Source organism: Balaenoptera borealis (genome assembly GCF_965194805.1).
Source record: "Balaenoptera borealis genome assembly, chromosome: 9".
NCBI lineage: Eukaryota > Metazoa > Chordata > Mammalia > Artiodactyla > Balaenopteridae > Balaenoptera > Balaenoptera borealis.
This window is the reverse complement of record NC_138873.1, coordinates 46,558,539-46,583,734: the sequence shown is the minus strand read 5'-3', so window position 1 is coordinate 46,583,734 and position 25,196 is coordinate 46,558,539. Positions and strand designations below refer to the sequence as shown.

The 25,196-nt window shown below is 38.6% G+C and overlaps 1 protein-coding gene and 1 long non-coding RNA gene across 2 annotated transcripts in view; one reads left to right on the top strand and one right to left on the bottom strand.

Annotated features, from left to right (window-relative positions):
* LOC309634623 overlaps positions 1–25,196 on the top strand; it is a 360,017-nt gene that overhangs the window by 235,877 nt on the left and 98,944 nt on the right. The gene's annotated exons all lie outside the window — the stretch shown is intronic.
* LOC309635173 (uncharacterized protein) overlaps positions 10,374–25,196 on the bottom strand; it is a gene marked incomplete at its 5' end in the record, with an annotated part of 42,129 nt that continues 27,306 nt past the window's right edge. The window contains one exon of the mRNA XM_082406056.1: positions 10,374–23,769. The remainder of the gene's footprint in view (positions 23,770–25,196) is intronic.

Here is a 25,196-nt window from a genome sequence, read left to right as displayed (position 1 = left end):
AAATAAGGAGGAACAGATTAAATTAACTTCAATAATCTATATATCCAAGATCTTTGAACATTTAATCAATATAAAAATTACTGAGATAGTTTATATATTTTTTTCTTACTAAGTCTTTGAAATTCAGTGACTTTAGACTAACAGCACATCTCAATTTGGACCAGCCACATTCCAAATGTTTACTGGCCACATGTGGCTACCATATTGGAGGGCACATGTCTGGAGAATTAGGGTGTGAGAGTCAAGGAATGATTAGAAGTGTTGGGCTACAGACTATTTGCAAAGTGTAGCTTTGTAATTAATTCCATGAGCTTCAAGGGCTTAGCTTTTGAGTCAACATTTGTTTCTCTACTCAACATCAAGTTTTTTCTAGATTTCAAACAATTTTAAGCAGTTAATATGGCATTGATGTTACAAATAAACATGGTTATATTTTGAAAGAACTTGTTATGGGCTATATTGTCCCCCCCCCCGAAATTCATGTTGAAGCTCTAACCTCCAGTACTTTAGAATGTGACTGTATTTGGAGACAGGGTCTTTAAAGAGGTGATTAAGTTCAAATAAGCATGTTAGGGTCAGCCCTAATTTAATGTGACTGGTGTCCTTATAAGAAGAAAATAATTGGACATACTGAGAGACACCAGAGGCACATGTGTATAGAAAAAAGACCATGTGAGGACACAACAAAAGGTGGCCATCTGCAAGTCAAGGAGAGGGGCTTCAGAAGATGCCAGACCTCTCAACGCCTTGATTTTAGACTTCTAGCCTCCAGAACTGTGAGAAAATAAATTTCTGTTGTTAAAACCACCCAGTCTGGTATTTCTTATGGCAGCCCTAGCAGACAAATACAGGACTCCAGGGTAAGAATGGAAAGATTGTCTGTCCTTAGCTGAAGTTGTAAAGAATTTTACAGGCTTGCTTTTTCTCCTCCTTCAGTGGAAGAGAGACTACTTTCTAGCTTGAGATTTTTATAATTATTATTATTGTTTTACCCTAGAAAAGAGAAACAATAGTTTCAAAATTAGAAAGATAGATTACATCTCTATCTTAATTCTTTATTAGTAAGTTGATGGGAAAAATCTCTGAAACACGAATAGTAAAAAAATATTGTCTAAAAATACAATGTAATGTTATGTCTGAATTTATCCATCTCTTTGTATTTTCCTTGCAATTTATTTGTGCAAGAAACTGAGTTATTTGTCTTATAATTCCCAGTGTGAATTTTGCCAATTGCATCTCATGCTGTCATTTAATACATTCCTTCCTCTTTTCTGTACTTCTTGTATTTTCTGTAAATTGATCAATAGATCTAGAGGCTTGGTCAGATTCAGGTTCAAAGGACTATATCATAGGTGATGGCATATATTTCTATCAGAAGACACATATGCCTGGTTGTTTCTCTTTTTGTGATGTTTGAAGTCATTGATCTTTGCTTAAATCCATTAATTTAACTTAGAGTTGTAAAATGGCATTACTCTAATTGTCTTTCCTTTTTCTATTATTTGTGCAGCTACTCTATAAAAAGAAACTTTCCTTCATCAACCATTTGGTTGTTCTGAGGTACATTTCTTTATGGAAAGGCAGAATAAATGTTTGATTCTTTCCCTCTATTTACTGATATTCGGAATAATGAGTTGGTTCCTTAATATCCTCCAAAGGTGACCAATGATGGTATTTGTTGTTTAGTATCCTTACACATTCATCAATTTAAGCTTATTTGATATAAGCAATGTAAATAATGCTCTGATTGACTCATGGTAGATTATCTTTTAAAGTTACAGAATTCAATAGATGCAATCAGTTTAAATTTTATTAAGATGCTACTTGGGAGTGTGCAAAAAATAAATGGAACTCGATATTTACTCAAATGAATTGGATTTACATATTTAAATGTGGGCATGCCCCTAAATTTTAGTTGAGGTGTCACGTCGAGAAGGCTTCTGTTTACATAATTTCAAAGAAATAGGAAGCATTGCAATTTTTTCTCTTACCCAATAATTACTGCTGGGTAATCATTTAAAATGTCATCAAAATCCATGAACTTAACCCTTTACTCCATGTAGTAAGAAATATGTCTGGAAATTTACAAGCTTGAGGAGCCTCAGCAATCACTAGTCATGGAGACATACATTTTAGCACTTGATGAAGCGGTACACTAAATATAACATGTTGGTCGACAGGCATTACTAATTTCCCCGGCAGAATACTAAAACATCTGTGATGGAGCATAGGTCAGTGAAACTGGCAATTTTTAAAGAAAAATTATACTCACTGTAGAGCCCAGAGCCCCCTATGGCAGGATTAATTGGCTGCTTTTATACAGAAGTTTTGAGGAAGTTGAATTTAAGTACCGTAAGGTAATATTCTCTTTCAAGGAAACTACCAACTAGAGCTACTTATTTTAAGGTTTTTAAAAAATTGGCAAGCGCTGGATGAGGCAATTGAGTATTTAAAATAGACAACATTTCAACAGATATGAGAACACAGTGAAATTATAAAGGAAAAGAAGCCTATGGACTTGGTCAGGTCATATTACCAAATATTAATTTTTAACTAGAAAAATTAATTATCTTGACGATGTCATTTTCCTCCCATTTCTGGGGCACTATTATAGTTTAAGTATTGGAATATACTGGTACAAATAATGTCTTATTTTCTTTTTAACATATATGTTTTGATATGTTAAAAACATAAGTTATTGGTAGAAATTTTGGAATAAGAATTTTTAAAAATTTTAATGAGAATTTTAAAAAATTTATTGGTATATACCTTCTAAATTTAAAATTCCATTTGATCCAGAAGTGAAATTTGTCAGCACTCCAATGATGTATTTATTTCAAACAAACAAAATAATATGCAAATACTAGAGTTTATTCTCAAAACTACAATGAAAGTTGTCATTCATATCTCTTGAGAAAAATCTATATTTTTCAACATTCTTACACGGAGCACAATGATTTTTCATGCTTATTTTTTCAATTTAATTATTTTTTTATACAGCAGGTTCTGATTACTTATCTATTTTATACATATTAGTGTATATATGTCAATCCAAATCTCCCAATTCATCCCACCACCACCCACCCACCCACACTTTCCCCACTTGGTGTCCATACGTTTGTTCTCTACATCTGTGTCTATATTTCTGCTTTGCAAACTGGTTCATCTGTACCATTTTTCTAGGTTCCACATATATGCGTTAATATACGATATTTGGTTTTTTTCTGACTTACTTCACTCTGTATGACAGTCTCTAGGTCCATCCACATCTCTACAAATGACCCAATTTCATTCCTTTTTATGGCTGAGTAATATTTCATTGTATATATGTACCATATTTTCTTCATCCATTTGTCTGTTGATGGACATTTAGGTTGCTTCCATGACCTGGCTATTGTAAATACTGCTGCAATGAACACTGGGGTGCATGTGTCTTTTTGAATTATGTTTTTCTCTGGGTGTATGCGCAGTAGTGGGATTGCTGGGTCATATGGTGATTCTATTTTTAGTTTTTTAAGGAACCTCCATACTGTTCTCTATAGTGGCTGTATCAATTTACATTCCCACCAATAGTGCAAGAGGGTTCCCTTTTCTCCACACCCTCTCCAGCATTTGTTGTTTGTAGATTTTCTGATGATGCCCATTCTAACTGGTGTGAGGTGATACCCCATTGTAGTTTTGATTTGCATTTCTCTAATGATTAGTGATGCTGAGCAGCTTTTCATGTGCTTCTTGGCCATCTGTATGTCTTCTTTGGAGAAATGTCTATTTAGGTCTTCTGCCCATTTTTTGATTGGGTTGTTTGTTTTTTTAATATTGAGCTGCATGAGCTGTTTATATATTTTGGAGATTAATCCTTTGTCCGTTGATTTGTTTGCACATATTTTCTCCCATTCTGAGGGTTGTCTTTTCATCTGGTTTATACTTTCCTTTGCTGTGCAAAAGCTTTTAAGTTTCATTAGGTCCCATTTGTTTATTTTTGTTTTTATTTCCATTACTCTAGGAGGTGGGTAAAAAAACAATCATGCTGTGATTTATGTCAAAGTGTGTTCTTCCTATGTTTTATTCCAAGAGTTTTATAGTGCCCGGTCTTACATTTAGGTCTTTAATCTGTTTTGAGTTTCTTTTTGTGTATGGCATTAGAGAGTATTTTAATTTCATTCTTTTACATGTAGCTGTCCAGTTTGCCCAACACCACTTATTGAAGAGACTATCTTCTCTCCATTGTATATCCTTGCCTCCTTTGTCATAGATTAGCTAAGAATAAGTGCGTGGGTTTATCTCTGGGCTTTCTATCCACTTCCATTGGTCTATATTCCTGTTTTTGTGCCAGTATCATATTGTCTTGATTACTGTAGCTTTGTAGTATAGTCTGAAGTCAGGGAGTCTGATTCCTCCAGCTCCGTTTTTTTCCCTCAAGATTGCTTTGGCTATTCGGGGTCTTTTGTGTCTCCATACAAATTTTAAGATTTTTTTTTCCTAGTTCTGTAAAAAATGCCATTGGTAATTTGATAGGGATTGCACTGAATCTGTAGATTGCTTTGGGTAGTAGAGTCATTTTCACAATATTGATACTTCCAATCAAAAACATGGTATATCTCTCCATCTGTTTGTGTCATCTTTGATTTCTTTCATCAGTGTCTTATAGTTTTCTGAGTACAGGTCTTTTACCTCCTTAGGTAGGTTTATTCCTAGGTATTTTATTCTTTTTGTTGCAATGGTGAATGGAATTGTTTCCTTAATTTCTCCTTCTGATCTTCTGTTGTTAGTTTATAGGAATGCAAGAGACTTCTGTGCATTAGTTTTGTATCCTGCAAATTTACCAAATGCATTGATTAGCTCTAGTAGTTGACTGGTGGCATCTTAGGATTCTCTATGTATAGGATCATGTCATCTGCAAACAGTGATAGTTTTACATCTTCTTTTCCAATTTGGATTTCTTTTTTTTCTTTTTCTTCTCTGAATGCCGTGGCTAGGACTTCCAAATCTATGTTGAATAATAGTGGCGAGAGTGGACATCCTTGCCTTGTTCCTGATCTTAGAGGAACTACTTTCAATTTTTCACCATTGAGAATGATGTTTGCTGTGGGTTTGTCATATATGGCGTTTATTATGTTGAAATAAGTTCCCTCTATGCCCACTTTTTGGAGAGTTTTTATCACAAGTAGGTGTTGAATTTTGTCAAAAGCTTTTTCTGCATCTATTGAGATGATCATATGATTTTTATTCTTCAATTTGTCAATATGGTGTATCACATTGATTGATTTTCATATATTGAAGAATCCTTGCATCCCTGGGATAAATCCCACTTGATCATGGTGTATGAGCCTCTTAATGTGTTGTTGGACTCTGTTTGCCAGTATTTTGTTGAGGATTTTTGCATCTATATTCATCAGTGATATTGCTCTAATTTTCTTTTTTTGTAGTATCTTTGTCTTGTTTTTGTATCAGGGTGATGGTGGCCTTGTAGAATGAGTTTGGGAGTGTGCCTTCCTCTGCAATTTTTTGGAAGAGTTTGAGACGATGGGTGTTAGCTCTTCTCTAAAGGTTAGATAGAATTCACCTGTGAAGCCATCTGGTCCTGGACTTTTGTTTTTTGGAAAAATTTTAATCACAGTTCCAACTTCACTACTTGTGATTGGTCTTTTCATATTTTCTATTTCTTCCTGGTTCAGTCTTGGAAGGTTATACCTTTCTAAGAATTTGTCCATTTCTTCCAGGTTGTCCATTTTATTGGCATAGAGTTGCTTGTAGTATTCTCTTAGGATGCTTTGTATTTCTGCCATGTCTGTTGTAACTTCTCCTTTTTCATTTCTAATTTTATTGATTTGTGTCCTCTCCTTCTTTTTCTTGATGAGTCTGGCTAAAGGTTTATCAAATTTATTTATCTTCTCAAAGAACCAGCTTTTAGTTTTATTGATCTTTGCTATTGTTTTCTTTGTTTCTATTTCATTTATTTCTGCTCTGATCTTTATAATTTCTTTCCTTCTACTAACTTTGGATTTTGTTTGTTCTTCTTTCTCTAGTTCCTTTAGGTGTAAGGTTAGATTGTTTATTTGAGATTTTTCTTGTTTCTTGAGGTAGGATTGTATTGCTATAAAATTCCCTCTTAGAACTGCTTTTGCTGTATACCATAGGTTTTGGATCGTCATGCTTTTGTTGTCGTGTGTCTCTAGGTATTTTTTGATTTCCTCTTTGATTTCTTCAGTGATCTCTTGGTTATTTAGTAACGTATTGTTTAACCTCCATGTGTTTGTGTTTTTTAGGTTTTTTCCCTGTAATTCATTTCTAATCTCATAGCATTGTGGTTGGAAAAGATGCTTGATATGATTTCAATTTTCTTAAGTTTACGGAGGCTTTATTTGTGACCCAAGATGAGATCTATCCTGGAGAATGTTCCATGTGCTCTTGAGAAGAAAGTGTAATCTGCTGTTTTTGAATGGAATGTCTTATAAATATCAGTTAAGTCCATCTTGTTTAATGTGTCATTTAAAGCTTGTGTTTCCTTATTAATTTTCCATCTGGATAATCTGTCCATTGGTGTAAGTGAGGTGTTAAAGTCCCCCACTATTATTGTGTTACTGTCTATTTCCTCTTTTATAGCTGTTAGCATTTGCCTTTTGTATTGAGGTGCTCCTATGTTGGTTGCATACATATTTATAATTGTTATATCTTCTTCTTGGCTTGATCCCTTGATCATTATGTGGTGTCCTTCCTTGTCTCTTGTAACATTCTTTATTTTAAAGTCTATTTTATCTGATATGAGTATTGCTACTCCAGCTTTCTTTTGATTTCCATTTGTATGGAATATCTTTTTCCATCTTCTCAGTTTCAGTCTGTATGTGTCCCTAGGTCTGAAGTGCATCTCTTGTAGACAGCATATAGATGGGTCTTGTTTTTGTATCCATTCAGCAAACCTGTGTCTTTTGGTTGGAGCATTTAATCCATTCACATTTAAGGTAATTATCGATATGTATGTTCCTGTAACAATTTCCTTAATTGTTTTGGGTTTGTCTTTGTATGTCCTTTTCTTGTCTTGTGTTTCCCACTTAGAGAAGTTCCTTTAGCATTTGTTGTAGAGCTGGTTTGGTGGTGCTGAATTCTCTTAGCTTTTGCTTGTCTGTAAAGCTTTTGATTTCTCCATCAAATCTGAATGAGATCCTTGCTGAGTAGAGTAATCTTGGTTGTAGGTTCTTCCCTTTCATCACTTTAAACATATCATGCCACTCCCTTCTGGCTTGTAGAGTTTCTGCTGAGAAATCAGCTGTTAACCTTATGGGAGTTCCCCTATATATTATTTGTCATTTTTCCCTTGTTGCTTTTAATAACTTTTCTTTGCCTTTAATTTTTGTCAGTTTGATTACTATGTGTCTCGGCATGTTTCTTCTCTGGGTTTATCCTGCGTGGGACTCTCTGCACTTCCTGGACTTGGGTGGCTATTTCGTTTCCCATGTTAGGGAAGTTTTTGACAATAATCTCTTCAAATATTTTCTCAGACCCTTTCTCTCTTCTCCTTCTGGGACCCCTATAATGTGAATGTTGGTGTGTTTAATGTTGTCACAGAGGTCTCTTAGGCTGTCTTCATTTCTTTTCATTCTTTTTTCTTTATTCTCTTCTGTGGCAGTGAATTCCACCATTCTGTCTTCCAGGTCACTTATCCATTCTTATTCCTCAGTTATTCTGTTATTGATTCCTTCTAGTGTATTTTTCATTTCAGTTACTGTATTATTCATCTCTGTTTGTTTGTTCTTTAATTCTTCTAGGTCTTTGTTAAACATGTCTTGCATCTTCTCGATCTTTGCCTCCATTCTTTTTCCAAGGTCCTGGATCATCTTCACTACCATTATTCTGAATTCTTTTTCTGGAAGGTTGCCTATCTCCACTTCATTTAGTTGTTTTTATGGAGTTTTATCTTGTTCCTTCATCTGGTACATAGTCCTCTGCCTTTTCATTTTTTCTGTCTTTCTGTGAATGTGGTTTTCATTCCACAGGCTACAGGATTGTAGTTCTTCTTGCTTCTGCTGTCTGCCCTCTGGTGGATGAGGCTATCTAAGAGGCTGTGCAAGCTTCCTGATGGGAGGGACTGGTGATGGGTAGAGCTGGGTGTTGCTCTGGTGGGCACAGCTCAGTAAAACTTTAATCCATGGACTTCCTTGGTGGCACAGAGGTTAAGAATCTGCCTGCCAATGCAGGGGACATGGGTGTGATCCCTGGTCTGATCCCACATGCCACGGAGCAACTAAGCCTGTGCTCCACAACTACTGAGCCTGTGCTCTAGAGCCCACAAGCTACAACTACTGAGTCTGCTCACCTAGAGCCCGTGCTCTGCAACAAGAGAAGCCACCACAATGTGAAGCCCACACACCGCCACAAAGAGTAGTCCCCGCTCGCTGCAACTAAAGAAAGCCTGCGCACAGCGACAAAGACCCAACACAGGCAAAAATAATTAATTAATTAATTAATTAATTTTAAAAAAAACTTTAATCTGCTTGTCTGCTGATGGGTGGGGCTGAGTTCCCTCCCTGTTGGTTGTTTGGCCTGAAGTGACCCAGCACTCAACCCTAGAAGCTCTTTGGTGCGGCTAATGGCGGACTCCAGGAGGGCTCAGGCCAAGTAGTATTTCCCAGAACTTCTGCTGCCAGTGTCCTTGTCCCTGCGGTGAGCCACAGCTGCCCTCCCCTGCCCCGCTTCTGCAGGAGACTTTCCAACACTAACAGGTAGGTCTGGTTCAGTCCCTTATGGGGTCACTGCTCCTTCCCCCTGGGTTGGTGCACACACTACTTCGTGTGTGCCCTCCAAGAGTGGAGTCTCTGTTTCTCCCAGTCCTATCAAATCCTGCAACCAAATTCTGCTAGCCTTCACAGTCTGATTCTCTGGAAATTCCTCCTCCTGTTGCCGGACCCCCAGGTTGGGACCCTGACGTGGGGCTCAGAACCTTCACTCCAGTGGGTGGACTTCTGTGGTATAAGTGTTCTCCAGTCTGTGAGTCACCCACCCAGCAGTTATGGGGTTTGATTTTATTGTGATTGCACCCCTCCTACCATCTCATTGCAGCTTCTCCTTTGTCTTTGGATGTGGGGTATCTTTTTTGGTGAGTTCCAGTGTCTTCCTTTTGATGACTGTTCAGCAGTTAGTTGTGATTCCAGTGCTCTCACAAGAGGGAGTGAGTGCATGTCCTTCTACTCTGCCATCTTGAACCAATCTGATTTTTCATGCTTATGAATGTTAGTGGACAAAGAAGTATTTAGTACAATTAGTAAAAAATATAGTCATAGTAAGAGTAAATGAAGAATAGCTCTTTTGAAACATTTCTGCCATAACTTAAAACAGAATAAATATTTATTGAGAAAATTAAAAGTTTTGATATTTTTTGGTTTAGATCAAGAAGGCTCATTACAACTAGTTGTTCATAAAGCATACTTCCTCCCTAATTTCTTACTGTCCTGGATACCGATTTTGTTATCAAAAGTATATTTACAAGTAATACATATGTAGTCAATATATTAATTTATATATATATATAATAAATAATAGCGAGCATACAAATATGCTCGCTATTATTAATAAGTCTAATATAAATCTAATATATATATAAATCAGGCATAAATCTGAAAGTGTGCTTGCTAATATTAATATTAAAATTTTTAAACAAAATATCTCCTCTATATTTAATTGTTCATCTCCCTCATTTGCTACCTGAGGTATTTGGAAAATATTATCATATCTTCTGAATGCTTCCTAAGATTATAGAGAACAATGATGGAATGAGGTTTAAGATTTGGTTAAAGGAAGACTTTTTTTGACCAGAAGTTGATTTCTCTAAAAATTCTTTGCATGAGAATCTTTAATTTGGTTTTTACCATTGAGTAATATTTCATAACATGCAGTTGCAATAACCATCATGCACATCTGGCCTATAATAAAAAAGAAATGGGCAGAATAAAGATTATTGACTTTTCTTGCTTTTGTGTTCTTCTATAGGTCTTATCTTGTTGGTTAGACTTGTGGTCATAACGTTATTTTCTAATGAAGCACAAGAATGAAGTAGTGATTAGGCACTTAGGTTCTGTAGTCAAAAGGATCTGTCTTGGACTTCTCTGGTGGTGCAGTGGTTGGGAATCTGCCTGCCAATGCAGGGGACATGGGTTTGATCCTTGATGCAGGAAGATCCCACATGCCGCAGAGCAACAAATTCCGTGCTCCACAACTACTTATTCTGCGCTCTAGAGCCCGTGAGCCACAACTACTGAAGCCCGTGTTCCTAGAGCCCGTGCTCCACAACAGGAGAAGCCACCACAATGAGAAGCCCGTGCAGGGCAGCGAAGCATAGCCCCCACTTGCTGCAACTAGAGAAAGCCCACACACAGCAACGAAGACCTACAGCAGCCAAAAATAAATAAATGAAATAAAATAAATAAATTTATAAAAAAAAAAAAAAAGGATCTGGCTTTGCCACATGCAAACTTTTTACAATATTAGGTACATTATTTATCTGAGTCTTAGTGTCCTCGTGTGTAAAACTGAGAATGAAAAGAATGCCAAATAGTAGGAATGAATACACCAAGTCTAATGTCTGGCATTTAGGAAGTATTCAATCAATGTTTGCTATCGTTATGTACTCCATAGTGTCTGCATTTTTGGTTTAATATTGAGTACCTCAGATACTCTGCTGGTACACTGCAATTATTTGCAATATGTTTTAATTAAGATGTCCAAGGTGAAGATATTAAAACAAAAGGACAATTTTCTACTTAAGTGTTTATTTCATACTTCATTTATTATTTTAGTAAATATTTATTGAACACCTGCTATGGTCTAGAGAAAGGACTGGGATCTAGGAACATAGGATTGAATATACTGCATGCCTAGAATCTGTTCTGGTGGGAAAACCACTCAACTTAAAAACAATACCAATACTACTACTACCAATCCATAATATGATTTTTTTAAGTCAAACACATTTAATTATGTTACAATCTTGATCACATAGACAATAGATAAAAAGAAATTGAGTATTATAGAAAACAGTATTTGATATATCTTTTAAGTGTATATGTCAAATTTATTTATTATTATTTTAAAAATTTTTTTTAAAATTTATTTGATTTTATTTTTTGGCTGCGTTGGGTCTTTGTGGCTGTTCATGGGCTTTCTCTAGTTGCGGCAAGTGCGGGCTACTCTTCGTTGCAGTGCGTGAGCTTCTCATTGTCGTGGCTTCTCTTGTTGCAGAGCACGGGCTCTAGATGCGTGGGCTTCAGTAGTTGTGGCACGTGGGCTCAGTAGTTGTGGCTTGTGGGCTCTAGAGTGCAGGCTCAGTAGTTGTGGCACGTGGGCTTAGTTGCTCCGTGGCATGTGGGATCTTCCCAGACCAGGAATCGAACCCGTGTCCCCTGCGTTATGCGGGCAGATTCTTAACCACTGCGCCACCAGGGAAGTCCCAAATTTATACTTTTAATTTTACTAAATATCAGAAAAAAATAAACATAAAATATAGAAGGTGCATATTCATGTTATCTATCATCAGATCATAAACCACCTGAAAACTCAGTGGTATAGAACAGCAATAATTTAAATTTTTTCTTTTTCAATAGCCTTATTGTTATAAAACTGATGTACAATAAACTGCATATTTTTAAAGGGCACAATTTGATACACACAAATACATACATACCTGTGAAACTCTCACCAAAATCAAGATAATGGTGAGATGCCCGTACCCATGATGCGTATGATTCTGTGGGTCAGGGATTAGAGCAAGCACAGTGGGGACAGCTTGTGTCTGATACATGATGTTTGTGGCCACAGCTGGGTTGCTTGAATAGCTGGGAGCTGCTGGGATGGCTAGATTGGGGATATATGTATGAGATCTTCATTTTTCTTCATGGGGTGTTTGCTGGGATTAGAGGCCTAAAATGGCTCCTTGATGATTGTCTTGGTGCCTAGGCTGGGATGGCTGGACCAGCAAAGACTTAGCAGGTACTCCTGGCATTCACAACTGTGTCAGCATAGTCAGGCTTCTTGCACGGCAGCTGGCTTCTCTCAGAGGTGGAGATCCAAGACAGTGCTCCAAGAGACAGGAAGTGAAAACTGCCAGTCTCTTACGACCTGGTCCCAGAAACTGGCACAGCTCACTTCTGCTATTCTGTTTTGGTTAAAATAGTCAAAAAGTGTATGCAGACTCTAGAAAAGAAGGACATGGACACAACCTCTTGGTGGGAGGAGTGTCAAAGCAATTTTGCCATCTTTAAAACACTACAATACCTGTTGTACATGCTATATACCTGAGTAAAAGACTTCAAATTGAGGTCATGAACAAACTATTTTCTTGTGGATGATAAGAGCAGTGGTAGGGGAAGATGGTGGAAGTAATATCAGAATTTCCATAAACCCCTAAGTCTTCATTGCTCTTTATCAAGCAATGTTCTTCAAATAACCTGGAGTTATGCCTTGATATATTATAAATGGATATAAATACAAAAGTCATATGGGAAGCACTATTATTTGTATATTATAGAATATTGTATCATTTAATGAAATATTTTAGCTTAAATTCTGGTAAAATTAATCCACATAAAATTCACATAAATTATTATCAAGATTCCAAAATCATTGGGGCATAATTCAGTAAAACCATTTGAGACAGATATATCAGATTCTATTTATGTTATCTTCCTAGGGCATTACCCTATTGGGAATCTACTGAACTTTATAACAATTCCATTTTTTTTTAAGTTTGCTGAGGCGGGGGTAGAGGCTGGGGTGTGGGGAGGATTGCAGCTTGACAAATGGATCTGTTGTATTGTTTTTTTTTAAATTTAATGTAATTAAATTATTTTTTAATAAATTTATTTATTATTTATTTATTGGCTGCATTGGGTCTTCATTGCTGCACGCGGGCTTTCTCTAGTTGCGGCGAGCGGGGGCTACTCTTCGTTGTGGTGCGCGGGCTTCTCACTGCGGTGGCTTCTCTTGTGGCGGAGCACAGCCTCTAGGTTCACGGGCTTCAGTAGTTGTGGCTCGTGGGTTCTAGAGCGCAGGCTCAGTAGTTGTGGCACAAGGGCATAGTTGCTCCTCGGCATGTGGGATCTTCCCAGACCAGAGCTCAAACCCGTGTCCCCTGCATTGGCAGGCGGATTCCAAACGACTGTGCCACCAGGGAAGTCCCTGTATTGATATTTTAACAAACTTTATTAGAGATCATTTCAAATAGACAGCTTCATAGTTTCTGAATAAATGCAATCACCTGTAAGGATGGCAGAGTGTCATCAAGCCATCATAAAGATATATCTTTCTTATATGTTCAACCACTATGTGAAGTGTGTACATCTAACATAAAAAGCAGTAAAAAAAAAAAAAAAAAAAAGGTAGTGAAATATACCAAGTAAACCTCTCAGGAGAATGTTTTTATTGTAGTCTTTTGAGAAACACAAGGGAAAGGCGGTGCAACAGTTTACCCATGGAAGAGGGGTACCTGATTCATTTAAAGGGAATTAAATAAATGTATTAATCATTATTTGGCTATACTTGGAAAGAAAGAACTACTTCATGTCGTTCTTTTGGGTTCCCCTCAACCACAGCTCATCTCAGGTAATATCAATGGTTTCTCGAGTTTCTCACTATACCTTCATTCCTAAAACATTTCTTCTTCTGACTAAAGCACACAGGAATGAAAAGAAGAAAGAAGGAATCTTTTTGAGTGCATGTGCGCTTGCATACGTTTCCATATCAGAGAGATTACAAGGAACCATTAAAAATGTTAGTCACTTGGGGAGGGTACATGCCATCAATCACATCTTGGTAGAAGGTTGCTGCCCTTTCTGAGGAACAGCTATCTTAGTTAATGGTTTTAGAGCTTTTCTACGTATGGGAAGATGCAAGAAACTGAGTTCTTAAAGTTTTCTCCCGAAAATCTCTTGCTGTCTGAAGGCCAGTTCTGCCAGTTTTCCCAGAGCACAGAGTGCCTCATCCTGATTGTCACTCTGAATTCTTTTCAGGATGTATTATAGGTCAGCATCTGCAGTGGCTAATGACTTGATTCTTATAGAACTGGATAGTGGGCAACATTATTTTACAGTCCCCTCCCTTTCAGTCTTAATTTCATCCAGGTTTGGGAGGCATTTCATGAGATGCTAGGAATGCTCGTTCCCACGTCAGGTGAGGAGTTCATTGATAGGTAGCTCAATGTGCTACTACTGGACTTGGCCCTGTTAACAGCAGCCAAAAGCCTCTGGACCGACTGTCTTACTAGTCTGTTATGGTTCAGGAGATGTTTCCCTTTTGTTGCCTCTTCCCATATCTCGAGTTTTACTATCACGATCATTGATCTCATAGAACTATATATTTGCTCAATCATTTCAAATCACCTAATCATGATTAATTTTATCAGAGTCTCAGTCACACATTTGGTAGTGCAAGAAACAATAATCTTATAAAATAGGCAGAATACAAGCAATATAGCAAGTAACATTAATAAGGACATAAATAAGAATTTAAGCTAAGAATTCCATTAGGTGAGGCCCAGTATCTCCCCAGGTCATCTGACCCAGTCTGTTCTGCACCAGTCACTAACTTTAAGGGAAATGATATATTGGCATTGTATATAAAATTCACCAAAGACATCTGCATGTTTGAGGCAACTGGTGGGTCATCGTAACCGCTCACAGGATTGAGAAAGGAAGGTTACCTTTTAAGGAGTGACATGGCTGGTGCCAGAAGAAGAAAAATTGATCTTTATGGTTGAGCAGGTATCTCTGCCATTGGGGAGGTCTGGTTTATCATCATGCAGATGGACCATGCACACCAGAAGGGAGGGAGGAGGTCCAAATGGGCAGAGAAAAAACTTTCATGTTTAAATTTTTCTTGTCTTTCCTTAAAATATGATTTTTATTTCATCAGATATATTTAGTGGAGAGCAGGAAATTTAAAATCTATTCCTAAAAATCTATCATTTTGCTAGTGATTATATTCGTAATGTGATTGAAGCTCAGAAAATGGAACTGACGACCTGCACTGAGAGAGAATGATCCAGGATGGCTTTTATGCTAGGGCTTGAAGGGTGAAAAGGCGGCCTGAAAATATTGGTAGGCTGCAGTAAGAAGAAATTGAGAGGGGGCAATCCTGATGGTTTCTATTTTTTATGTGAAAGAGAAGGCAAGGTCCTCTTGAATATGAGTTTCTCAGGGTAAGAGGGAAGGCTTAGAGAGAATGAAAAAGTTTGGCAGCATTTCCATAGGAAATGAGTAAGACAAGCAAGAACAAGTAGATGAGCCAGGTCAAAAGAGATCTGAGCTTGCAATCCTGCCATCAACACAGTGATGAGATTTTTCTCTGCTGACTCAGATACAGAGAAAACAGATAATGAACTGATCCAGGATTGAAGATGGATGAGACAGGTGTGGGAGAAGGACAAGAGAATATGGAAGGACTCTGGTGTGAGAGACATAAAAGCGATGGACCCTGCAATCCTGGACAGGAATTCAGGAGAAATGGGAGACAATGGGAAATGAGCAGCGTGGAGAGGACCCAGAATGGGAGTAAGGGCGGTGAAGTTAGACAAGTAGAAGACAATTTGATTCGTGGTTTGAAGTCAAAGATTTCAAACACAGGACGATTCTGGATGAAAGTACAATCCAAGGAATGACAGACTGTGGGGTTCTGCTTCTACTGTTGGTTGTTAGAAATGTATTGCCACTGTTTTATTTGGGGGTATTACTATGTGACTAATAAGTGTAAATTGGATAAGTCCACTTAGAACACTGACGCATGATTAGAGTGACCATATCTTTTAAACTAAAAACAAATGGTTTAACAATGGCCCCTACTTTTTGGTAATTTGTGAATAATAGATTTACATGAAAAGACAACACAGTATACAACATACACAGTATTTGGGTACCATGTTAAAAAACCCAGGAATCACAGTTTAGGTAGACACTACAGACGTAACTTTTATTTTTTTTAAAGAACTTATTTAATTATTTATTTACTTACTTACTTATTTTTGGCTGCGTTGGGTCTTAGTTGCTGTGCGTGGGCTTTCTCTAGTTGTGGCAAGCGGGGGCTACTCTTTGCTGCAGTGCGTGTGCTTCTCATTGTGGTGGCTTCTCTTGCTGTGGAACATGGGCTCTAGGTGCGTGGACTTCAGTAGTTGTGGCTCGCGGGCTCTAGAGCACAGGCTCAGTAGTTGCGGCGCATGGCTTTAGCTGCTCCGTGGCATGTGGGATCTTCCTGGACCAGGGCTCAAACCCATGTCCCCTGTATTGGCAGGCGGATTCTTCACCACTGTGCCACCAGGGAAGTCCTACAGATGTAACTTTTAAAATGACAAATGACGATGCAAGAAAATTAAATACTTCCAAACATGTTTAAAATGCAAAAATTTTGAGTTAAACTGTAAAAACTTCTTGCGAGAAGAGACCCTTTATTAACTCAGTGTATTCCAATACTTCTTTTGAAACCTTGTTCCCCTCAAGCTCTACCACTGTGTAGAACTGTGCAGGTCAATAGTAAGAGATAAATAATACTTCTTGTTTATGGGTGTATTCTTTCTTGTTCTATGTCTAAAGAACAAGACTACTTCCCTGCTCAAATTCCAAATTCCTTAGGAAAACAGAAGCTGCAACAAAACCACACCAGTAACTTCCACTCACATGTCAGTTTAAAAACAACTTGAGAAAGGTCAGCCTATTTGACTTCCTTCTATTGTTGAGTTTACCCAGTTCCTGATTATATTACAGTGTGGTGGTGATTTTTAAAGGTGATTCCTTTATCTGTTTCAGTTTTCTGAGCAACATAAATTAGCCAGGAACATTCGTTTCATCCCGAATACTATATGTCTTGGGAAAAGATTCGCTGTGATAAAAGCCATTATCTCCAGCAGCCTTTGCAAGAACATCTATGGCACTTGAGTGGAAACCCATTCAAGAGATGAGGTGCAAGGGGGCCCAGGAAAGGTCACCAGTGACACAGAGAGGCCACTGGTGTGCACTGTATCTCAATTCAAAGGCCAAGGACACTCCTGGGCAGTTTAAGCACTAACATTTAGACTTATTGCAAATATGGTTTTAGCCTTCAAACTGTGGTTTCAGTTTGTTTAGACTTCTATCGCTTTGAAGTTATTAGCTTTGCCCAATTATCTGAAAATACACATTTATACCATGTAGTGGTTGAGTGAGAATGACATGTAGAAAATTGTTTCTAAGGAAGTCTTTTAGCCTATCTTATGAAAAATTCAGAATACTCTATTATTTTTATATTTGTAATTTTATCGATTTTTTTTTTTTTTACTTTTCAACTACCAATTCTAGTCTAACATTTTCTACGCAATCTCTATGTTTTTAGTTCCTTTTACAATGCTGCACAGACAATATCTCAGAGTTAAAGTGAAATTCAATGTATTCAACATGAAAAAGGAATATCAAGGGCACCGTTTGCAAAACAGACGAACAATCAAACAAAAAAAAACGGGGCGGGAGCGGTCTGGGAGGAGCTGGTGCCGGGCTAGGAGCGTTTAGAACATCACTTCTTCCTCTGATGATGAGTGTGATAGTAAGCCTGCTTGTAGACTTGCAGTACCACTGCTTGCCAGGAGAGCGTCCTGAAGGCAAGTAAGTTACATGCATCATCAGCGCTTAGAAATCTGGCTACCAAACGAATAAGCTCCAACTGGGGATAGGAGTGGGGACCGGTGGTTACGAGCACGTGTTCTGCTCTGTTGAATTCTAATGGCATGACCTTGGGTAACCTACTTAACCTCCCCGGGCCTCAGCTTCCTCACCTGTAAAATGAGCATAATGGAATTACCTCTTAGGGTTGTTGTGAGGATTAAATGAGGTCATAAAATATGTAAAAGTACAATATTACAAACAGTGCCTGGTACAGAGCAAGTGCTCAGATATCATGGGGAATTCTCTACCCAGTTTTAAAGTCAGGTTTGGTTTCTAGGCAAGCCCTTAAAATGGTGGAAGTTTTTTTTTTTTTTAATTTTTTATTTATTATTATTTATTTATTATTTATTTTTGGCTGTGTTGGGTCTTCGTTTCTGTGCAAGGGCTTTCTCTAGTTGTGGCAAGCGGGGGCCACTCTTCATTGTGGTGCGCGGGCCTCTCACTATCGCGGCCTCTCTTGTTGCGGAGCACAGGCTCCAGACGCGCAGGCTCAGTAGTTGTGGCTCACGGGCCCAGTTGCTCCGCGGCATGTGGGATCTTCCCAGACCAGGGCTCGAACCCGTGTCCCCTGCATTGGCAGGCAGACTCTCAACCACTGCACCACCAGGGAAGCCCGCCGATGGCAGAAGTTTTTTAAAAATGTCCTTTTCTAGAGGTGAAAAAAATAAGAAGACCAAAGAATCTTGAATACTATGAAAGGATGGTGAAAAAGGAGAGTGATAATTAAGCATTTTGTTTATAACAATAAGGAAACAGGTTTAATTTATAGCAGGAATGGCTAGGCTTCCAGTTTGTAGACTTCCTGGCACATTGCACTGTAAGATACTGCTGAGCTGGAAATTACAAAGCAAAACTACTTGATTTTAGTCGTCATAGTATTAATAAACTTTGAAGCTTCCCTGCGTCCTTTTGATTGGATGTAGAGTACAGTGATTTGACATAAACATACTACCACCTACAGGAAAAGAGCTGGATTCTAACACTGTTAGGACCGCTTAATGGGGAGAATCATTTCATCAAGGGAGTTTTGTTAGCAATTCAGTAACTAAACTCCCTTGGTTGGGTTCCAAGACCAATGATAAGGATAGGGAGGTTCGCTTCAGAGCACAGCGTTCGTGGTGATGATTAAGGCCCAGGAATATTCCATTTGAATTACAGTGGAAAGCAACAGTATTTGACATCTAATAATCCATTTAATTTGTTAGCAATCTCAGTTTAAATCACTGTATAGATCATCTCTGTGGCATGCTATTTCTATTACAGAATTTTGGTTTTTGTGGAGTTTGTAAAGTTTTAAGACATTAAATTTTTTTTAATATTTACTATTTCATTTTTTTACACAAAATATTACAAAGCTTAAAACTATTTTCTAGGGCTTCCCTGGTGGCACAGTGATTGAGAGTCTGCCTGCCAATGCAGGGGACACGGGTTCGAGCCCTGGTCTGGGAAGATCCCACATGCCGCGGAGCAACTAGGCCCGTGAGACACAACTACTGAGCCTGCGCGTCTGGAGCCTGTGCTCCGCAACAAGAGAGGCCGCGACAGTGAGAGGCCCGCGCACCGCGATGAGGAGTGGACCCCACTCGCCGCAACTAGAGAAAGCCCGTGCACAGAAATGAAGACCCAACACAGCCAAAAATAAATAAATTAATTAAAAAAAAAAACCAAACTATTTCTAAACCAAATTTAGTCCAGAACATATGTTAAAAAGCACCGGTAAAAAATGATATTTTAAAAAGCAAACATGAAGAAAATCTAGAGAAAAGCTGGAATACCACATTGTCATAATGATTAAGTTTTAGCTCAAAGGGATTTTAAAGACCATTTAATTTGCTCACCCCTCCTCCTGTTATAGAGAGGCTGTCTTGCTGCTCAGTCATGATATGAATGGTCTCCTTGAATTGTACGATGCAGACCTGTATGGCCATAGTGGTGCCCTGGTAACAGATGAGAAAATAGAAGTGAAAGTACCTGCCCAGGTTCTTGAGAAGTTTGGTTTCTTATTGGCTTCTAGGGCTCTTTCCAAACTCTATAGTGTCGAAATAAAATTTGACCTGCTAACTCCAAATTCACATAATATATCAGGACACATTGTTCAGTTAAAATCAGTAGAGATAACAAACCTGATCTAAATCTTTACAAACTCATGCTTCACAGGGGACTGAATTTTTTGGAAACAATTGAAAAACGTACCCACAGGGAGAAGATTGAACAGAGCAGAGAAAATAGTGTATAACTGTTTGGATAGCAGCAGTGTCAAACCTATTTAAAAAAATTAACAGTCCCCTCTGGGTAGAAGGTGGGCAGGGAATCACATGGCAGAAGCCCAGGCCTGGACCCCTGTGGCAGCACAAAGCTCCACTCAACTGCCAGGTGCCGTGGTACATCGTGATGCTCTATGTGGTTTTCCATCTCACCATTTTAATTTTATGGGGTCATGGTTTAGGTGGCCTCACAGAAGCAGGGATTCTTCAGAGATCCTATAAAATACAGATAAGAGAAGTCACTGAGGGAGAGCTGCAGGAGGCATTGGGGGGAATTGGGAGAGTGTGTAGCCCAAGCAAGAATAAGACTAAGACGATCACTTTTGCACTGGGGGAAATGTATCTAACTCAGATGTTATGTCACTCACATCCTTTGGCTATCAAAAGAGATAGAAGCACATGTGAATAGACACTTTCAGCTTAATTTTTTTCTATCCTGGTAAATGATTCAAACCACAGTCATTGTGATTCAACCTTCTTATATTTGCCCTTGAAGGACAGGATGTGTCACTTACTTCTTTGGTATTCCTCACAACATATAGCGTATGACAGGGGTAAGACAGAGTTTTATTAAATTTGTCCTGGATTACTAAGGGAAGGGAAGGGAGAAAAAGATCCCTAGTTTTCTAGGTTGTTGTTCATTCTTGCCAGTATGCCATGTATGTGCCTTCTGATTTGTCAAAGCTTGTTAACTGGGTGTGAGCCTATATTTTCATTCAGTCCACAAAGACTCACTCTAAATCACAACCTATTCCAGTAGAAAAAAAAACAAAACCAAAAAAACCCAAAACAAAACAAGCCCCCAGGCTAGCTGGCATTGAAAGTGCTGGCAGACAGAAGCAGTAATCTGTTGGTAATTTTATAAGGTTTCTGTGCTGATTGCCATTTGGGCGGTGTCCACAGTCACTGATGAGGCATTCACATACTCACAGCTGCCCTGGGCACAAGACAACATCTGCACAAAAACAGACAAGGATTATTCTGACAATTAAAAGAGCTGTTTACTGCTAATGCTATTGTCACGATCTACTACAAGAATTTCAATTAAATGAAAATCAAATGCGGCCCTCAGAGGCCATATGGCACAGTGAGGGAAGGACCCCACTCCCACAGTCAAGAAGACCCCGTTCCTGCCCTGGCACTGCCAACGCCTTGCTATGAAAGACAATGCTCAGCTGACACGTGCCCAGGCCTAAGCCAGGGTCTTTAGACTCAGAAAGAAAGGACCTGCTGCTTCAGGAATGCAAAGAAACTGAGAAAAATAAAGCCCATCTTAGATGGAGAAGAACAGACACACCAGATAGAACAGAAAGGAAGAACCAGGCTCAAAGAGAAAACTGCTAAAAATGGTGCCAAGTAAGGTAATAATAATTCTTTTTATTTAGTGCCTACAGTATGCCAAGCACCTAAAAAAAAATTCTTCATATATTTATGGGAATGTGAAATGAGTTGACCACAATCCTTTCAAACTTCATTCATGGTACATCACTCAGCAGTTGCATTGCAATGCCAAGGGGCGAAGCACTTTTCAAATATTATTTCTAACTTATAAAACAAGCTTTAACCAGAAAGTATAAGTTGTGTTTGTTGAAGAAACTGACACTCAGAGGTTGAGTTTCCTGGGGCCACACAGCTCGTGTGGCTCTTCCCTGTTATGAGAGATTTGGGCAAAGCTTCAGATGACTCAAGCTGCCCAGAGTAAAAGGGGCCTAGGAAGTGGGAAGATTCCTAGTCTGCATTATAGTCTGAGATGTTCTCACTTGGTGGAAAACTGCTTCCCAGTCTTTAAAAAGCTCACAGTGAGAAGAGTGCTAAAAAAAAGAAAGAAGAGAGGAGAAAAAGCAGGAATCTGAGAAAAGAAAGGTAACAAAGAAGGAGAAAGGTAGAAAGAAAAATATAAGAAAGTAAGAAATAAAGGGAAAAGCTAAGTGGGATCATCATAGTAAATGGAATCTGGATAAGGACTCTATTTTCTGCAAAGTCATAAAATGTCGATTCCCTATGTTTTGACACCAGGTACAGGGGCCTGTTTTCACCAGACGTGACAATTGCTTCAAAGAGAGCCTCAGACTGGGAGCAAGTGACTTTGCCAAGTCAAGGAAAATCAAAACGGACACTCCACATGGCAGAAAACACATTTTTTTTTAAAGGTATAGGTCTACTCTATACAGTTATTTTAACAAGTTCAGGCTAGTTTTGATCATACATTATTATAACCTTGACACCAGATGCATTATAAAATTTCATGTAAAACAAGTGTTTAATGGCAGGGGGGCCATAAAACAATTCTAGGATATTAAATTATTTGCAGAGAAGCAGGATGAGCATGTGAGTGTATGATTATCTTCTGTGTTTGCCATTAATAGTGTCAGATTCATCCGTCTACTCACAAAGACTTGCAAATGGGATAAGTGAATGTGGAATAATACGTTACAATTATAATTATAACTAATATTTAGTAAACCCATTCTTTCTTAGCATAGCCTTCCCTAATCAATTTACTTAAAATTGTACCCCTAATGTTCTCTCCTCTATCCCCATTATTTTTTTCAATAGCATTCCTGGACACTCTAAAATTTCACCTTATTTGTTATTTCCTGTCTCCCCTCAGAAAACGTAAAATTCCTGGGGCCAGGGCTGCTGTTTTGTTCACTGCTGTATCTCCAGTGCTGGGTTCAGGGCCTGCATATGATAGAGCCTGATTAGTACTAGTTGAATGGATGCATGAACAAACCAGTGTTATGTTTCAAGATGTATACTTTTGGGCTTCCCTGGTGGCGCAGTGGTTGAGAATCTGCCTGCTAATGCAGGGGACACGGGTTCATGCCCTGGTCTGGGAAGATCCCACATGTCGCGGAGCAACTGGGCCCGTGAGCCACAACTACTGAGCCTGCGCGTCTGGAGCCTGTGCTCCGCAACAAGAGAGGCCACGATAGTGAGAGGGCTGCGCACCGCGATGAAGAGTGGCCCCCGCTTGCCGCAACTAGAGAAAGCCCTCACACAGGAACGAAGACCCAACATAGTAATCAATCAATCAATAAAAAAATAAATCTTTAAAAAAAAAAAAGTATACTTTTGCTTTAAATTCATTATCTTGCTTGATTGTCATATAATTCTAAGGTAGGAAATGAGTCTTCAGAGAGTTTGAGTTAGTTGCCCAAAGTCTCACAGGTAGGAATTATCAGGTCAGAGCTTGAGCAAGGCCTCCTGATTCTAAAATCCTTAAACAAATACACTATGGAATGATAGCTCGTGTGTGTGTGTGTGTGTGTGTGTGTGTGTGTGTGTGTGTGCGCGTGTGTGTGCGTGTGTGTGTGTGCGTGTGTGTGTGTTTGATCCCTGCAGTTAGATTGTTAAACAAGACTTTCTCATTTAAAAACTCAGTTGTATTCAACCAAAAGACGATGACAAGACAAAATGGAACAGTTAAACGATATAAATAAATGTTAAAGCTTTCTCCAGTTTCTGCCAAAAAGAGAATTGCTTGTGGGACTGAAAAAAAAAAAAGACCATAAATTTCAACATCAGTGAAATTCTCCTTTCTTCACATTTTTTCATAGTATGTTACACACATAAAAATCCAACTCACCATCTTCCCTTAAATTAAGCTAAATATGTAGGCATCATCTTTTCTCAGAGCACTACATAGCACCTTACATTATGAATCTTCGTTCATCACGCCCTTCAGAGTAAGAGAACATTTGATTTTCACTTCCCATCCAGACCAACTATTTTCAGCTCTCCCCTCTTAACTCCTTTCAAAGTCGGGACACACTATAAATATGTCCACTTTGGATTCTGAGATGGTGTCAAGCATTCCTGGGCAACACACTGGAGACCTAAGGGTAGAGAAATGGAAACAATAAAGTGTAAAATACAGCATGTTCGAATTATGATGGTGTTGTCCATAGGGTAGTTATTTAAGTTTTTCTTTTCTTTTTCTAGTCTCTCAAGCTGAATTTAAACTTTCCATGTATGAATTCTGCCCTGAAATTAGAGGAAACATTATGGCACCATTCAGAGCCAGGAGAACTGGATTCAAATCCCTATTCTGCCACTGGCTGGCTCTGTGGCCTTGAACAAGTCAGAACTCATTTCCTCAGCTGGGAAGTGAAGAATTGTGCCTGGCTACTTCTGTGAAGATTGTAATTAGATAGAGCGTGTGAAGGACTTTGCAAACATTAAAGTGCTTTATAAATGTTCATAGTTTACTCAAGAAATTTTTATTACACATTGGATGGAATAAGAAAGGATAATTGAAGGGATACAGTTCTTTGTTTATTGCTTTATTCTATAATGCAGATACGATACAATTCATATTTATGGCCATTTCAGTAAAAAGGAAAACTGATTTGTCGAAATTAACCTACATTAAACAAAATAAACCTATTATAATATTTTCTCTATGGTAAAGTCAGATTTAATTAGCAAGAAGTAATTTTTTTTCTGCAGATATATTTCTTATTTATTTTTGTATTATATTTTTATTGAATGGTTCAAACACTGGAAGTTCAAAAATATATGCAACAAAGAGTATCCTTCCTATCTTTGTCCCCAAATTGCCCAGTGCCTACACCCCTCTGATAGGTAACCTCTATGTGAGCGCCTCATATGTCATTTTGGACTGTCTTTATGAATATGTAAGCTTTAGGTCTTTTTTTTTTTTTTTTGCAGTAACATGAACTTCTTTTGGTTTAGGGTGGGAGGAGAGGCGATAGGAGCTAACCTTTCTAAGCAATGCCATAATCTGCTCAGGGTTTCGGTGGCAGAGTCAGGTTAGATTTAATCTGTTTGATTACAAAGCTGGTATGTGGCCCAGTGTATCAGACTGGAGAGGGCTGGAGTTAGAGGTCACAGAAAAACAAAGTGAAGGTAGAAAAGAATTAAAAGGGGAGCAGGAAGAAGGTAGGAATCTATTTTGTCTCTATCCAGGGAAAGGGTCCCAGTCCAGGGGTGCCAGGAAGTGACTGACGAGTGTGTGCCCACCTGCAAAGAGGCTCCCATCCTCAGCCTGAGCTGAGGCACTATGTGCCCTGGGCTCCCCTAATATGCGTCACTATGGCTCACAACGAAGGCCCAAGTTCAGCAGGGGGGTGTGAGCTCACTGGACCATGTTTATTCACCTGAAGGCCGGGAGAGCAAGTGCTGCTTCCGGGAGAATTTTTCTTCCGGGTGAAACCGCACAGTCTATCTGACCCCTTTACTTTGCATGGCCTGAGACTGGAGAAAGGTCAGTAAGTGACCCTCAAATGAGAGGCTTCCTCTG